The sequence below is a fragment of the Chiloscyllium plagiosum genome, unplaced genomic scaffold (genome assembly GCF_037043375.1).
Source record: "Chiloscyllium plagiosum isolate Xiang-an unplaced genomic scaffold, Cpla_swu_hap1 HiC_scaffold_17, whole genome shotgun sequence".
NCBI lineage: Eukaryota > Metazoa > Chordata > Chondrichthyes > Orectolobiformes > Hemiscylliidae > Chiloscyllium > Chiloscyllium plagiosum.
In genome coordinates, this window is record NW_028270155.1 from 13,623,236 (window position 1) to 13,639,545 (window position 16,310).

The 16,310-nt window shown below is 69.7% G+C and overlaps 1 protein-coding gene across 2 annotated transcripts in view; it reads left to right on the top strand.

The window, feature by feature from the left end:
• hprt1l (hypoxanthine phosphoribosyltransferase 1, like) overlaps positions 1 to 16,310 on the top strand; it is an 86,174-nt gene that overhangs the window by 57,026 nt on the left and 12,838 nt on the right. The window lies entirely within an intron of this gene.

Sequence of the window (16,310 nt, forward strand, 5' to 3'; positions counted from 1 at the left end):
AGGGGTGGTGGGGGGGAAAGAGGGTTGGTGGGGTGGGAGAGAGGGGGTAGTATGGGGGGGAGAGGGGGCTGTGTGTATGGGGGAGAGAGAGGAGGGTGTGTGTCGGGGGGAGAGAGAGGGGAGGGGGTGTCGGAGAGAGAGGGGGGGTGTCGGGGGAGAGAGAGTGGGTGTGTCGGGGAGAGAGAGAGTGGGTGTGTCGGGGAGAGAGAGACAGGGGGGGTGTCGGGGAGAGGAGAGAGGGGTGTGTCGGGGAGAGAGAGTGGGTGTGTCGGGGAGAGAGAGAGAGGGGGTGTATCAGGGGGAGAGAGAGGTGGGGTTGTGGGGGGGGAGAGAGAGAGGGGGGTGTGGGGGGGTAGAGAGAGAGGGGGTGGTGTGGGGGGGAGAGAGAGAGGGGGGTGTGGGGGGGAGAGAGAGAGGGGGGTGTGGGGGGGAGAGAGAGAGGGGGGTGTGGGGGGGAGAGAGAGAGGGGGGTGTGGGGGGGAGAGAGAGAGGGGGGTGTGGGGGGGAGAGAGAGAGGGGGGTGTGGGGGGGAGAGAGAGAGGGGGGTGTGGGGGGGAGAGAGAGAGAGGGGGTGTGGGGGGGAGAGAGAGAGGGGGGTGTGGGGGGGAGAGAGAGGGGGGTGTGGGGGGGAGAGAGAGAGGGGGGTGTTGGGTGGGAGTGAGAGAGGGGGGTGTGGGGGTGGGAGTGAGAGAGGGGGGTGTGGGGGTGGGAGTGAGAGAGGGGGGTGTGGGGGGGGGAGTGAGAGAGGGGGGTGTTGGGGGGGAGAGTGAGAGAGGGGGGTGTGGGGGGGGAGTGAGAGAGGGGGGTGTGGGGGGGGAGTGAGAGAGGGGGGGTGTGGGGTGAGAGAGAGAGAGAGGAGGGGTGTGGGTGGGAGAGAGAGGAGGGGTGTGGGGGGAGAGAGCGGAGGGGTGTGGGGGGGAGAGAGCGGAGGGGGAGTGGGGGGGAGAGAGCGGAGGGGAGCGGGGGGGAGAGACGGGGTGGTGTGGGGGGGGCGAGAGTGAGAGAGGGGGGTGTGAGGGGGAGAGAGAGAGAGGGGGGGTGTGAGGGGGAGAGAGAGAGAGGGGGGGGGTGTGAGGGGGAGAGAGAGAGAGAGGGGGGGTGTGAGGGGGAGAGAGAGAGAGGGGGGGGTGTGGGGGGGGGAGAGAGCGAGAGGGGGTGTGGGGGGGAGAGAGAGAGAGAGAGGGGGGTGTGGGGGGAGAGAGAGGGGGGGGTGTGGGGGGTAGAGAGAGAGAGAGAGGGGGGTGTGGGGGGAGAGAGAGAGGGGGATGTGGGGGGGAGAGAGAGAGGGGGATGTGGGGGGGAGAGAGAGAGAGAGAGGGGGGTGTGGGGGGAGAGAGAGAGAGAGAGAGGGGGGTGTGGGGGGGAGAGAGAGAGGGGGATGTGGGGGGGAGAGAGAGAGGGGGATGTGGGGGGGAGAGAGAGAGAGGGGGGTGTGGGGGGGAGAGAGAGAGAGGGGGGGTGTGGGGGGGAGAGAGAGAGAGGGGGGTGTGGGGGGGAGAGAGAGAGAGGGGGGTGTGGGGGGGAGAGAGAGAGAGGGGGGTGTGGGGGGGAGAGAGAGAGAGGGGGGGGGTGGGGGGGGGAGAGAGAGAGAGAGGGGGGTGTGGGGGGGAGAGAGAGAGGGGGGTGTGGGGGGAGAGAGAGAGGGGGGTGTGGGGGGGAGAGAGAGAGGGGGGTGTGGGGGGGAGAGAGAGAGGGGGGTGTGGGGGGGAGAGAGAGAGGGGGGTGTGGGGGGAGAGAGAGAGGGGGGTGTGGGGGGGAGAGAGAGAGGGGGGTGTGGGGGGGAGAGAGAGGGGGGGGTTGTGTGGGGAGAGAGAGGGGGGGTTTGTGGGGGGGAGAGAGAGGGGGGTTGTGGGGGAGAGAGAGAGAGGGGGGGGTTGTGGGGGGAGAGAGAGAGAGGGGGGGGGTTGTGGGGGGGAGAGAGAGGGGGGGTTGTGGGGGAGAGAGAGAGAGGGGGGGTTGTGGGGGGAGAGAGAGAGGGGGGGTTGTGGGGGATGAGAGAGAGGGGGGGGTTGTGGGGGAGAGAGAGAGGGGGGGGTTGTGGGGGGGAGAGAGAGGGGGGGTTGTGGGGGGGAGAGAGAGGGGGGGGGTTGTGTGGGGGGGAGAGAGAGGGGGGGTTGTGGGGGGGAGAGAGAGGGGGGGGTTGTGGGGGGGAGAGAGAGAGGGGGGCGTTGTGGGGGGGAGAGAGAGAGGGGGGCGGTTGTGGGGGGGAGAGAGAGGGGGGTTGTGGGGGGGGAGAGAGAGGGGGGGGTTGTGGGGGGGAGAGAGAGGGGGGGGTTGTGGGGGGGAGAGAGAGAGGGGCGTTGTGGGGGGGAGAGAGAGAGGGGGGTTGTGGGGGGACAGAGAGAGGGGGGACAGAAAGAGGAGGGTGTGGGGGGACAGAGAGAGGGGGGTTGTGGGGGGGGGGACAGAGAGAGAGAGGGGAGGGGTGTTGGGTGGGGGAGATGGAGGGGGTTTGTGGGGGAGGACGGGGGGTGGGGTGGGGACGGGGGGGGTGTGGGGAGGGAACAGAGATGGGGGTGTATGGGGGAGACAGCGTGAGGGGATGTGTGGGGGGGACAGAGGGGGTGTGTAGGGTGGGGACAGAGAGGGGGCTGTGTGGGGAGGGGACGGAGAGGTGGGTGTGGGGGGGAGTGAGAGAGGGGTTTGTGGGGGGGAGTGAGAGAGGGGGTTTGTGGGGGGGAGTGAGAGAGGGGGGTGTGGGGGGGGAGTGAGAGAGGGGGGTGTGGGGGGGGAGTGAGTGAGGGGGGGTGTTGGGTGGGAGTGAGAGAGGGGGGTGTTGGGTGGGAGTGAGAGAGGGGGGTGTGGGGGTGGGAGTGAGAGAGGGGGGTGTGGGGGTGGGAGTGAGAGAGGGGGGTGTGGGGGGGGGAGTGAGAGAGGGGGGGGTGTGGGGGGGGAGTGAGAGAGGGGGGTGTTGGGTGGGAGTGAGAGAGGGGGGTGTGGGGGTGGGAGTGAGAGAGGGGGGTGTGGGGGGGGGAGTGAGAGAGGGGGGGGTGTGGGGGGGGGAGTGAGAGAGAGGGGGGGTGTGGGGGGGGAGTGAGAGAGGGGGGGGTGTGGGGGGGGAGTGAGAGAGGGGGGGTGTGGGGGGGAGTGAGAGAGGGGGGGTGTGGGGGGGGAGTGAGAGAGGGGGGGTGTGGGGGGGGGAGTGAGAGAGGGGGGGTGTGGGGGGGGAGTGAGAGAGGGGGGTGTGGGGGGGGAGTGAGAGAGGGGGGGTGTGGGGGGGGAGTGAGAGAGGGGGGGTGTGGGGGGGGAGTGAGAGAGGGGGGGTGTGGGGGGGGAGTGAGAGAGGGGGGGTGTGGGGGGGGAGTGAGAGAGGGGGGGTGTGGGGGGGAGTGAGAGGGGGGGGTGTGAGAGAGGGGGGGGTGTGGGGGGGAGTGAGAGAGGGGGGGTGGGGGGGGGAGTGAGAGAGGGGGGGTGTGGGGGGGAGTGAGAGAGGGGGGGTGTGAGAGAGGGGGGGTGTGAGAGAGGGGGGGTGTGGGGGGGGAGTGAGAGAGGGGGGGTGTGGGGGGGGAGTGAGAGAGGGGGGGTGTGGGGGGGGAGTGAGAGAGGGGGGGGTGTGGGGGGGGAGTGAGAGAGGGGGTGTGTGGGGGTGAGTGAGAGAGGGGGGGTGTGGGGGTGAGTGAGAGAGGGGGGGTGTGGGGGGGAGTGAGAGAGGGATCGTGGGGGGAAGAGAGGGGGGGAGGGGGGGGGCGAGAGAGGGGTGGAGGGGGGGTTGAGAGAGGGGGGTGTGGGGGGTAGAGAGAGGGGCGCCTGTGGGGGAAGAGAGCGAGGGGAGGGGGGGCGAGAGAGGGGGGGGAGGGGGGGGTGAGAGAGGGGGGGGGTGGGGTGAGAGACAGAGGTGGGGGGCTGGGGGAGAGAGAGAAAGAGGGGTGGTGGGGGGGGAAAGAGGGTTGGTGGGGTGGGAGAGAGGGGGTAGTATGGGGGGGAGAGGGGGCTGTGTGTATGGGGGAGAGAGAGGAGGGGTGTGTCGGGGGAGAGAGAGGGGAGGGGGTGTCGGAGAGAGAGGGGGGGTGTCGGGGAGAGAGAGTGGGTGTGTCGGGGAGAGAGAGAGTGGGTGTGTCGGGGAGAGAGAGACAGGGGGGGTGTCGGGGAGAGAGAGAGGGGGTGTGTCGGGGAGAGAGAGTGGGTGTGTCGGGGAGAGAGAGAGAGGGGGTGTATCAGGGGGAGAGAGAGGGGGGTTGTGGGGGGGGAGAGGAGAGAGGGGGGTGTGGGGGGTAGAGAGAGAGGGGGGTGTGGGGGGGAGAGAGAGAGGGGGGTGTGGGGGGGAGAGAGAGAGGGGGGTGTGGGGGGGAGAGAGAGAGGGGGGTGTGGGGGGGAGAGAGAGAGGGGGGTGTGGGGGGAGAGAGAGAGGGGGGTGTGGGGGGGAGAGAGAGAGGGGGGGTGTGGGGGGGAGAGAGAGAGGGGGGTGTGGGGGGGAGAGAGAGAGGGGGGTGTGGGGGGGAAGAGAGAGAGGGGGGTGTGGGGGGGAGAGAGAGGGGGGTGTGGGGGGGAGAGAGAGAGGGGGGTGTTGGGTGGGAGTGAGAGAGGGGGGTGTGGGGGTGGGGAGTGAGAGAGGGGGGTGTGGGGGTGGGAGTGAGAGAGGGGGTGTGGGGGGGGGAGTGAGAGAGGGGGGGTGTTGGGGGGGAGAGTGAGAGAGGGGGGGTGTGGGGGGGGAGTGAGAGAGGGGGGTGTGGGGGGGGAGTGAGAGAGGGGGGGGTGTGGGGTGAGAGAGAGAGAGAGGAGGGGTGTGGGTGGGAGAGAGAGGAGGGGTGTGGGGGGGAGAGAGCGGAGGGGTGTGGGGGGGAGAGAGCGGAGGGGAGTGGGGGGGAGAGAGCGGAGGGGAGCGGGGGGGAGAGACGGGTGGTGTGGGGGGGCGGAGAGTGAGAGAGGGGGGGTGTGAGGGGGAGAGAGAGAGAGGGGGGGGTGTGAGGGGGAGAGAGAGAGAGGGGGGGGTGTGAGGGGAGAGAGAGAGAGAGGGGGGGTGTGAGGGGGAGAGAGAGAGAGGGGGGGGTGTGGGGGGGGGAGAGAGAGAGGGGGGGGTGTGGGGGGGGGAGAGAAGAGAGGGGGGGGTGTGGGGGGGGGAGAGAGAGAGGGGGGGGTGTGGGGGGGGGAGAGAGAGAGGGGAGGTGTGGGGGGGGAGAGAGAGAGGGGGGGGTGTGGGGGGGGAGAGAGAGAGGGGGGGGTGTGGGGGGGGGAGAGAGAGAGGGGGGGGTGTGGGGGGGGGGAGAGAGAGAGGGGGGGGTGTGGGGGGGGGAGAGAGAGAGGGGGGGGGTGTGGGGGGGGGAGAGAGAGGGGGGGGTGTGGGGGGGGGGAGAGAGAGGGGGGGGGTGTGGGGGGGGGAGAGAGAGGGGGGGGGTGTGGGGGGGGGAGAGAGAGGGGGGGGGTGTGGGGGGGGGGAGAGAGAGGGGGGGGGTGTGGGGGGGGGAGAGAGAGGGGGGGGTGTGGGGGGGGGAGAGAGAGGGGGGGGTGTGGGGGGGGGCAGAGAGAGGGGGGGGTGTGGGGGGGGGGCAGAGAGAGGGGGGGGTGTGGGGGGGGGGCAGAGAGAGGGGGGGGTGTGGGGGGGGGGGGAGAGAGAGGGGGGGGTGTGGGGGGGGGGGGGGGGGAGAGAGAGGGGGGGGTGTGGGGGGGGGGGGGAGAGAGAGGGGGGGGTGTGGGGGGGGGGGGGAGAGAGAGGGGGGGGTGTGGGGGGGGGGGGGAGAGAGAGGGGGGGGTGTGGGGGGGGGGGAGAGAGAGGGGGGGGTGTGGGGGGGGGGGAGAGAGAGGGGGGGTGTGGGGGGGGGGGGAGAGAGAGGGGAGGGTGTGGGGGGGGGGGAGAGAGAGGGGGGGGTGTGGGGGGGGGGGAGAGAGAGGGGGGGGTGTGGGGGGGGGGGAGAGAGAGGGGGGGGTGTGGGGGGGGGAGAGAGAGGGGGGGGGTGTGGGGGGGGAGTGAGAGAGGGGGGTGTGGGGGGGGAGTGAGAGAGGGGGGGTGTGGGGGGGGAGTGAGAGAGGGGGGGTGTGGGGGGGGAGTGAGAGAGGGGGGGTGTGGGGGGGGAGTGAGAGAGGGGGGGTGTGGGGGGGGAGTGAGAGAGGGGGGGTGTGGGGGGGAGTGAGAGAGGGGGGGTGTGGGGGGGGAGTGAGAGGGGGGGGTGTGAGAGAGGGGGGGTGTGGGGGGGGAGTGAGAGAGGGGGGGTGGGGGGGGGAGTGAGAGAGGGGGGGTGTGGGGGGGGAGTGAGAGAGGGGGGGTGTGAGTGAGGAGGGGGGGTGTGAGAGAGGGGGGGTGTGGGGGGGGGAGTGAGAGAGGGGGGGTGTGGGGGGGGAGTGAGAGAGGGGGGGTGTGGGGGGGGTGGAGTGAGAGAGAGGGGGTGTGTGGGGGTGAGTGAGAGAGGGGGGGGTGTGGGGGTGAGTGAGAGAGGGGGGGTGTGGGGGGGAGTGAGAGAGGGATCGTGGGGGGAAGAGAGGGGGGAGGGGGGGGGCGAGAGAGGGGTGGAGGGGGGGTTGAGAGAGGGGGGTGTGGGGGGGTAGAGAGAGGGGCGCCTGTGGGGGAGAGAGCGAGGGGAGGGGGGGCGAGAGAGGGGGGGAGGGGGGGGTGAGAGAGGGGGGGGTGGGGTGAGAGACAGAGGTGGGGGGCTGGGGGAGAGAGAGAAAGAGGGGTGGTGGGGGGGGGAAAGAGGGTTGGTGGGGTGGGAGAGAGGGGGGTAGTATGGGGGGGAGAGGGGGCTGTGTGTATGGGGGAGAGAGAGGAGGGGTGTGTCGGGGGGAGAGAGAGGGGAGGGGGTGTCGGAGAGAGAGGGGGGGTGTCGGGGAGAGAGAGTGGGTGTGTCGGGGAGAGAGAGAGTGGGTGTGTCGGGGAGAGAGAGACAGGGGGGGTGTCGGGGAGAGAGAGAGGGGGTGTGTCGGGGAGAGAGAGTGGGTGTGTCGGGGAGAGAGAGAGAGGGGGTGTATCAGGGGGAGAGAGAGGGGGGTTGTGGGGGGGGAGAGAGAGAGGGGGGTGTGGGGGGTAGAGAGAGAGGGGGGTGTGGGGGGGAGAGAGAGAGGGGGGTGTGGGGGGGAGAGAGAGAGGGGGGTGTGGGGGGGAGAGAGAGAGGGGGGTGTGGGGGGGAGAGAGAGAGGGGGGTGTGGGGGGGAGAGAGAGAGGGGGGTGTGGGGGGGAGAGAGAGAGGGGGGTGTGGGGGGGGAGAGAGAGAGGGGGGTGTGGGGGGGGAGAGAGAGAGGGGGGTGTGGGGGGGAGAGAGAGAGGGGGGTGTGGGGGGGGAGAGAGAGGGGGGTGTGGGGGGGGGGAGAGAGAGAGGGGGGTGTTGGGTGGGAGTGAGAGAGGGGGGTGTGGGGGTGGGAGTGAGAGAGGGGGGTGTGGGGGTGGGAGTGAGAGAGGGGGGTGTGGGGGGGGGAGTGAGAGAGGGGGGTGTTGGGGGGGGAGAGTGAGAGAGGGGGGTGTGGGGGGGGAGTGAGAGAGGGGGGTGTGGGGGGGGAGTGAGAGAGGGGGGGTGTGGGGGTGAGAGAGAGAGAGAGGAGGGGTGTGGGTGGGAGAGAGAGGAGGGGTGTGGGGGGGAGAGAGCGGAGGGGTGTGGGGGGGAGAGAGCGGAGGGGAGTGGGGGGGAGAGAGCGGAGGGAGCGGGGGGGAGAGACGGGGTGGTGTGGGGGGGCGAGAGTGAGAGAGGGGGGGTGTGAGGGGGAGAGAGAGAGAGGGGGGGTGTGAGGGGAGAGAGAGAGAGGGGGGGGGTGTGAGGGGGAGAGAGAGAGAGAGAGGGGGGGGTGTGAGGGGGAGAGAGAGAGAGGGGGGGTGTGGGGGGGGGAGAGAGAGAGGGGGGGGTGTGGGGGGGGGAGAGAGAGAGGGGGGGGTGTGGGGGGGGGAGAGAGAGAGGGGGGGGTGTGGGGGGGGGAGAGAGAGAGGGGAGGTGTGGGGGGGGAGAGAGAGAGGGGGGGGTGTGGGGGGGGAGAGAGAGAGGGGGGGGTGTGGGGGGGGAGAGAGAGAGGGGGGGGGTGTGGGGGGGGGAGAGAGAGAGGGGGGGTGTGGGGGGGGGAGAGAGAGAGGGGGGGGGTGTGGGGGGGGGGAGAGAGAGGGGGGGGTGTGGGGGGGGGGAGAGAGAGGGGGGGGGTGTGGGGGGGGAGAGAGAGGGGGGGGTGTGGGGGGGGGAGAGAGAGGGGGGGGGTGTGGGGGGGGGAGAGAGAGGGGGGGGGTGTGGGGGGGGAGAGAGAGGGGGGGGTGTGGGGGGGGGGCAGAGAGAGGGGGGGGTGTGGGGGGGGGGCAGAGAGAGGGGGGGGTGTGGGGGGGGGGGGAGAGAGAGGGGGGGGTGTGGGGGGGGGGGAGAGAGAGGGGGGGGTGTGGGGGGGGGGGAGAGAGAGGGGGGGGGTGTGGGGGGGGGGGGAGAGAGAGGGGGGGGTGTGGGGGGGGAGAGAGAGGGGGGGGGTGTGGGGGGGGGGGGAGAGAGAGGGGGGGGTGTGGGGGGGGGGAGAGAGAGGGGGGGGTGTGGGGGGGGAGAGAGAGGGGGGGGGTGTGGGGGGGGAGAGAGAGGGGGTGTGGGGGGGGGAGAGAGAGGGGGGTGTGGGGGGGGGAGAGAGGGGGGGTGTGGGGGGGGAGAGAGAGAGGGGGGGGGTGTGGGGGGGGAGAGAGAGGGGGGGTGTGGGGGGGGGGGGAGAGAGAGGGGGGGTGTGGGGGGGGGAGAGAGAGGGGGGGGTGTGGGGGGGGGGAGAGAGAGGGGGGGAGAGAGAGGGGGGGGTGTGGGGGGGGGAGAGAGAGGGGGGGGTGTGGGGGGGGGGAGAGAGAGGGGGGGGGTGTGGGGGGGGGGGAGAGAGAGGGGGGGGTGTGGGGGGGGGGGGAGAGAGAGGGGGGGGGTGTGGGGGGGGGGGGAGAGAGAGGGGGTGTGGGGGGGGGGGAGAGAGAGGGGGGTGTGGGGGGGGGAGAGAGAGAGGGGGGGTGTGGGGGGGGGAGAGAGAGAGGGGGGGTGTGGGGGGGGGGAGAGAGAGAGGGGGGGTGTGGGGGGGAGAGAGAGAGAGAGGGGGGGTGGGGGAGAGAGAGAGGGGGGGTGTGGGGAGGAGAGAGAGGGGGGGTGTGGGGGGGGAGAGAGAGAGAGGGGGGGGTAGGGGGGAGAGAGAGAGAGGGGGGGGTTTGGGGGGGGGGGGAGAGAGAGAGGGGGTGGTTTGGGGGGGGAGAGAGAGAGGGGGGGGTTTGGGGGGGAGAGAGAGAGGGGGGGGTTTGGGGGGGGAGAGAGAGAGGGGGGGGTTTGGGGGGGGGAGAGAGAGAGGGGGGGGTTTGGGGGGGGTAGAGAGAGGGGGGGGGTTTGGGGGGGGTAGAGAGAGGGGGGGGGTTTGGGGGGGGAGAGAGAGAGGGGGGGGTTTGGGGGGGGGGAGAGAGAGGGGGGGTGTGGGGGGGGGAGAGAGAGGGGGGGGGTGTGGGGGGGAGAGTGAGGGGGGGGTGTGGGGGGGGAGAGAGAGAGGGGGGGTGTGGGGGAGAGAGAGAGGGGGGGTGTGGGGGAGAGAGAGAGGGGGGGTGTGGGGGAGAGAGAGAGAGAGGGGGGGGGTGTGGGGGAGGGAGAGAGAGGGGGGGGTTTGGGGGGGGGAGAGAGAGAGGGGCGGGGTTTGGGGGGGGGGGGAGAGAGAGGGCGGGGTTTGGGGGGGGGGAGAGAGAGAGGGGGGGGTTTGGGGGGGGGGGGAGAGAGAGAGAGGGGGGGGTTTGGGGGGGGAGAGAGAGAGAGGGGGGGTGTGGGGGGGGAGAGAGAGAGGGGGGGTGTGTGGGGGGGGGAGAGAGAGAGAGGGGGGGGTGTGGGGGGGGGAGAGACAGAGGGGGGGGTGTGGGGGGGGGAGAGACAGAGGAGGGGGGTGTGGGGGGGGGGAGAGACAGAGGAGGGGGTGTGGGGGGGGGGAGAGACAGAGGAGGGGGTGTGGGGGGGGGGGAGAGACAGAGGAGGGGGGTGTGGGGGGGGGGGGGAGAGACAGAGGAGGGGGTGTGGGGGGGGGAGAGAGGGGGGGGTGTGGGGGGGGGAGAGAGAGAGAGAGGGGGGGTGTGGGGGAGAGAGAGAGAGGGGGGGGTTTGGGGGGGGAGAGAGAGAGGGCGGGGTTTGGGGGGGGAGAGAGAGAGGGCGGGGTTTGGGGGGGAGAGAGAGAGGGGGGGTTTGGGGGGGAGAGAGAGGGGGGGGTTTGGGGGGGGGGGGGGGAGAGAGAGAGAGGGGGGTGTGGGGGGGGAGAGAGAGAGAGGGGGGGTGTGGGGGGGGGAGAGAGAGAGAGGGGGGGGTGTGGGGGGGGGAGAGAGAGAGGGGGGGGTGTGGGGGGGGGGAGAGACAGAGGAGGGGGTGTGGGGGGGGGGAGAGACAGAGGGGGGGGGTGTGGGGGGGGGGAGAGACAGAGGAGGGGGTGTGGGGGGGGAGAGAGAGAGGAGGGGGTGTGGGGGGGGGAGAGAGAGAGGGGGGGTGTGGGGGAGAGAGAGAGAGAGGGGGGGGTGTGGGGGAGAGAGAGAGAGGGGGGGGTTTGGGGGGGGAGAGAGAGAGGGCGGGGTTTGGGGGGGGGGAGAGAGAGAGGGGGGGGTTTGGGGGGGGGGGAGAGAGAGGGGGGGGTTTGGGGGGGGGGGGAGAGAGAGAGAGGGGGGGTGTGGGGGGGGAGAGAGAGAGAGGGGGGGTGTGGGGGGGGGGAGAGAGAGAGAGGGGGGGGTGTGGGGGGGGGAGAGAGAGAGAGGGGGGGGTGTGGGGGGGGGAGAGAGAGAGAGGGGGGGGTGTGGGGGGGGGAGAGAGAGAGAGGGGGGGGTGTGGGGGGGGGAGAGAGAGAGGGGGGGGGTGTGGGGGGGGGGAGAGACAGAGGAGGGGGTGTGGGGGGGGGGAGAGACAGAGGGGGGGGGTGTGGGGGGGGGGAGAGACAGAGGAGGGGGTGTGGGGGGGGGGAGAGACAGAGGGGGGGGTGTGGGGGGGGGGAGAGACAGAGGAGGGGGTGTGGGGGGGGGGAGAGAGAGAGAGGAGGGGGTGTGGGGGGGGGAGAGAGAGAGAGGGGGGGTTGTGGGGGGGGGAGAGAGAGAGGGGGGGTTGTGGGGGGGGGGAGAGAGAGAGGGGGGGTTGTGGGGGGGGGGAGAGAGAGAGGGGGGGTTGTGGGGGGGGGAGAGAGAGAGGGGGGGTTGTGGGGGGGGGAGAGAGAGAGGGGGGGTTGTGGGGGGGGGAGAGAGAGAGGGGGGGTTGTGGGGGGGGGAGAGAGAGAGGGGGGGTTGTGGGGGGGGGAGAGAGAGAGGGGGGGTTGTGGGGGGGGCAGAGAGAGAGGGGGGGTTGTGGGGAGGGAGAGAGAGAGAGGGGGGTTGTGGGGGGGGAGAGAGAGAGAGGGGGGGTGTGAGGGGGAGAGAGAGAGAGGGGGGTGTGGGGGGGCGAGAGATAGAGCGGGGTGTGGGGGGGACAGTAAGGAGGGTGTGGGGGGAAGAGAGGGGGGTGTGTGGGGGCTAGAGAGAGGGGGGTGTGAGGGAGAGAGGGTGTGTGGGGGGGCATGTGGGGGAGAGAGAGGGGGGCGTGGGAGGGAGAGAGGGAGGGGGGCGTAGGGGAGAGAGAGGGGGGGTGTGTGGGAGAGAGGGGGTGTGGGGGGGGCATGAGGTGGGAGAGAGGGGTTGTGGGGGAGAGAGAGGGGGGTGTGGGGGAGAGAGAGGGGGGGCTGTGGGGGAGAGGGGGTGAGGGGAGAGGGGGTTTGGGGAGAGAGAGTGGGGGGGTGGGGGGAGAGAGAGGGGGGGAGGGGGGAGAGAGAGACGGGGTGTGGGGTGAGAGACAGAGGGGGGGGCCTGGGGGAGAGAGAGAAAGAGGGGGTGGTGGGGTGGGAAAGAGGGGGTGGTGGGGTGGGAGAGAGGGGGTAGTATGGGGGGGAGAGGGGGCTGTGTGTATGGGGGAGAGAGAGGAGGGGTGTGTCGGGGGGAGAGAGAGGGGAGGGGGTGTCGGAGAGAGAGGGGGGGTGTCGGGGAGAGAGTGGGTGTGTCGGGGAGAGAGAGAGAGGGGGTGTATCGGGGGGAGAGAGAGGGGGGTTGTGCGGGGGAGAGAGAGAGGGGGTTGGGGGGGGAGAGAGAGAGGGGGGTGTGGGGGGGAGAGAGAGAGGGGGGTGTGGGGGGGAGAGAGAGAGGGGGGTGTGGGGGGAGAGAGAGAGGGGGGTGTGGGGGGAGAGAGAGAGGGGGGTGTGGGGGGAGAGAGAGAGGGGGGTGTGGGGAGAGAGAGAGAGGGGGGGTGTGGGGGGGAGAGAGAGAGAGGGGTTGTGGGGGGGAGAGAGGGGGGGGTTGTGGGGGGGAGAGGGGGGGGGTTGTGGGGGGGAGAGAGGGGGGGGGTTGTGGGGGGGAGAGAGGGGGGGGGTTGTGGGGGGGAGAGAGGGGGGGGGTTGTGGGGGGGAGAGAGGGGGGGGGTTGTGGGGGGGAGAGAGGGGGGGGGTTGTGGGGGGGAGAGAGGGGGGGGGTTGTGGGGGGGAGAGAGGGGGGGGTTGTGGGGGGGAGAGAGGGGGGGGTTGTGGGGGGGGAGAGAGGGGGGGGTTGTGGGGGGGGAGAGAGGGGGGGGTTGTGGGGGGGGAGAGAGGGCGGGGTTGTGGGGGGGGAGAGAGGGGGGGGTTGTGGGGGGGGAGAGAGGGCGGGGTTGTGGGGGGGGAGAGAGGGGGGGGGTTGTGGGGGGGAGAGAGGGGGGGGGTTGTGGGGGGGAGAGAGGGGGGGGGTTGTGGGGGGGAGAGAGGGGGGGGGTTGTGGGGGGGAGAGAGGGGGGGGGTTGTGGGGGGGAGAGAGGGGGGGGGTTGTGGGGGGGAGAGAGGGGGGGGGGTTGTGGGGGGGAGAGAGGGGGGGGGTTGTGGGGGGGAGAGAGGGGGGGGGGTTGTGGGGGGGAGAGAGGGGGGGGGTTGTGGGGGGGAGAGAGGGGGGGGGTTGTGGGGGGGAGAGAGGGGGGGGTTGTGGGGGGGAGAGAGGGGGGGAGTTGTGGGGGGGAGAGAGGGGGGGAGTTGGGGGGAGAGAGAGGGGGTTGTGGGGGGGACAGAGAGAGGGGGGACAGAGAGAGGAGGGTGTGGGGGGGACAGAGAGAGGGGGGTCGAGAGAGGGGGGTTGTGGGGGGGAGACAGAGAGAGAGAGGGGAGGGGTGTTGGGTGGGGGAGATGGAGGGGGTTTGAGGGGGAGGACGGGGAGTGGGGTGGGACGGGGGGGGGTGTGGGAAGGGAACAGAGATGGGGGTGTATGGGGGAGACAGCGTGAGGGGATGTGTGAGGGGGAGAGAGAGGGGTGTGTGTGGGCGGGAGAGAGAGAGGGGGGGGTGTGGGGGGGGAGAGTGGCGGGGGTGTGTGGGGGGGAGAGAGAGGGGTGTGTGTGGGGTGAGAGAGAGAGGGGGGTGTGTGGGGGGGGAGAGTGGCGGGGGTGTGTGGGGGGGAGAGTGGGGGGTTGTGGGGGGGAGAGAGAGGGGGTGTGGGGGGGAGAGAGAGGGGGTGTGGGGGGGGAGAGAGAGGGGGGTTGTGGGGGAGAGAGAGGGGTGTGTGGGGGGAGAGAGAGAGGGGGGTTTGTGGGGGGGGAGAGTGGCGGGGGTGTGTGGGGGGGAGAGTGGGGGGTTGTGGGGGGGAGAGAGAGGGGGTGTTGGGGGGGAGAGAGAGGGGGTGTGGGGGGGGAGAGAGAGGGGGTGTGGGGGGGAAGAGAGAGGGGGGTTGTGTGGGGGAGAGAGAGAGGGGGGTTGTGTGGGGGAGAGAGAGGGGGGTTGTGGGGGGGAGAGAGAGAGGGGGGTTGTGGGGGGGAGAGAGAGAGGGGGGTTGTGGGGGGGAGAGAGAGAGGGGGGTTGTGGGGGGGAGAGAGAGAGGGGGGTTGTGGGGAGGGAGAGAGAGGGGGGGGTTGTGGGGGGGAGAGAGAGAGCGGGGTTGTGGGGGGGAGAGAGAGGGGGGGGTTGTGGGGGGGAGAGAGAGAGGGGGGTTGTTGGGGGGAGAGAGAGAGGGGGGTTGTGGGGGGGAGAGAGAGAGGGGGGTTGTGGGGGGGAGAGAGAGAGGGGGGTTGTGGGGGGGAGAGAGAGAGGGGGTTTGTGGGGGGGAGAGAGAGAGGGGGGTTGTGGGGGGGAGAGAGAGGGGGGGGTTGTGGGGGGGAGAGAGAGGGGGGGGTTGTGGGGGGGAGAGAGAGGGGGGGGTTGTGGGCGGGACAGAGAGGGGGGGGACAGAGAGAGGAGGGTGTGGGGGGGACAGAGAGAGGGGGGTCAGAGAGAGGGGGGTTGTCGGGGGGGACAGAGAGAGAGAGGGGAGGGGTGTTGGGTGGGGGAGATGGAGGGGGTTTGTGGGGGAAGACGGGGGGTGGGGTGGGACGGGGGGGTGTGGGGAGGGAACAGAGATGGGGGTGTATGGGGGAGACAGCGTGAGGGGATGTGTGGGGGGGACAGAGGGGGTGTGTAGGGTGGGGACAGAGAGGGGGCTGTGTGGGGAGGGGACGGAGAGGTGGGTGTGGGGGTGGCAGAGGGATGTGTGTGGGGGATACAGAGAGAGAGGGGGTGTGGGGGCCAGAGGTGGGGGTGTCAGAGAGGGGGGTGTGTGGGGTGAGCAGAGAGAGAAGGGGTGTGTGGGTGGAGCAGAGAGAGGGTGTGTGTGGGGAGTGCAGAGAGAGAGGGTGTGTGTGGGGAGTGCAGAGAGAGAGGGGGTGTTTGGGGGGGCAGAGAGAGAGAGGGGGTTGTTGGGGCGGATGGGGGGCTGTAGGGGGGGTATGGGGGGTACAGGGGGCGGGGGGGACAGAGAGGGTGTGTGTGTGTGGAGTATGGGGGGGAGCAGAGGGGGTGTGTTGGGGGCACAGGGGGAGGGGGGACAGAGAGGAGGGTGTAGGGGGGTGCGGAGGGGGGACGGGTGTGTGTGTAAGGGGCACAGGGGCCGGGGGTGTGGGGGCGACAGAGAGGGTGTGTGTTGGGAGGGGACGGGGGGGGACAGAGATAGGGGAAGGGGGGGACCGAGAGAGGGTTGTGTGGGGGGGCAGAGAGACAAGGGTGTGTGGGAGGGGGGATAGAGAGAGGGGGGTGTGTGGGAGGGGGGATAGTGGTGGGGATGGGGGCACAGAGAGAGGGGAGTGTGGGGGAGGGGGGTGCAGAGAGAGGGGTGTGGGGACAGAATGGAGGAGAGGGGACAGAGACCGGGGAGGGGGACAGAGCGGAATGTGTGGGTTGGGGGAAATGTAAAGAGAGTGGGGTGGGTGTGGCGGAGGAGAGGGTGCTAACTCCCTCTTGATAAAGTCTCTGGTTGATGGTGATTGCCTTTACCCTGAAATGGGGAATTTAAGGATTAACGAGCACATTTTTGAAGATGAGTGGAGTGAGATTTATGAAAGACAGGAGAGGCAATTTTTTTTAATGCAGTGGGTGCTCCTTGTGTGGAATGATCTTCCTGAGGAAGTGGCAGATGTGGGTCCAATTACAACGTTTAAAAGACATTTGGGTCGATACGGAAGAGACGGATCGATACAACATTTGGGGTGAATGTGATCACAGGTTATGGGGTGTACTGCCGGATTAGAGTATTGAGGTGGATGATCAGCCATGATTGTGATGAATGGGACAGCATGTTCGAATGGCCTCCTACTCCTACCTTCAGTATTTCTATGATATGAACCAGGAAGAGGCAAGTGGGACTAGGTTAGTTTGGGATTATGTTCAGCATTTCCTGGTTGGGCTGAAGGGTCTGTCCCGTGCTATTTGAGTGCATGACCCTTTTGAGAGAGGAGAGGATCCGACTGAGGGGAGGTGGATAGCACTGGGAGCCATTGGTCACAAAACTCTCCTGTTCACTATCACAACAAAACCTCTGGTCAACAGAAATTGCTGGAGAAACTCTAAGTCTGGTAGCATCTGTGCAGAGAAAGCAATCTCAATGTTTTACACCAATGACCTTTCTTCAAGGCACTGGACCCGAAATGTTAACCTCCTTTCTCAGCCACACCTGCTGAGTTTCTCCAACAATTTCTGTTTTTTTAAAGAGTTACAGCATCCGCAGTGCTTAGTTTTTAGTGCAAAACTCTGATATGTTTCACTGAGAAGTAATTGCCCTCTGTGTAATTTGCACAAGTTTTTTGTTCCCCTTCACTTATTAAAACTAAACATTTTAGTTTAGAATGTGTAATCACTCTGAGTTATATCACTTCCCTGGTTTTTGCTCCTTCACGTTATTTTTACTTGAAAATTTGACATTTGTGTTCCCTCGGTGGCATCTAGTTTTCCATCCTTTAGAAACTCAATGTGCCCAACCCTGCTGCCCAAGTCCTACCGCTGAATGCTATGATTCCTCACCCGTTTGTTCACTGACCTGTTTGGGTTGCCACTTTGAAAAAGCCCCCGTTGTAAAATTCTCTTCCTACTGTGCAAGTTGCACACCACTCCCCCTCCATTCTCCCTGGCACCCCCATGCCTTTACATCCCTTCTATTTCTAACTTCCTCCCTCTTCT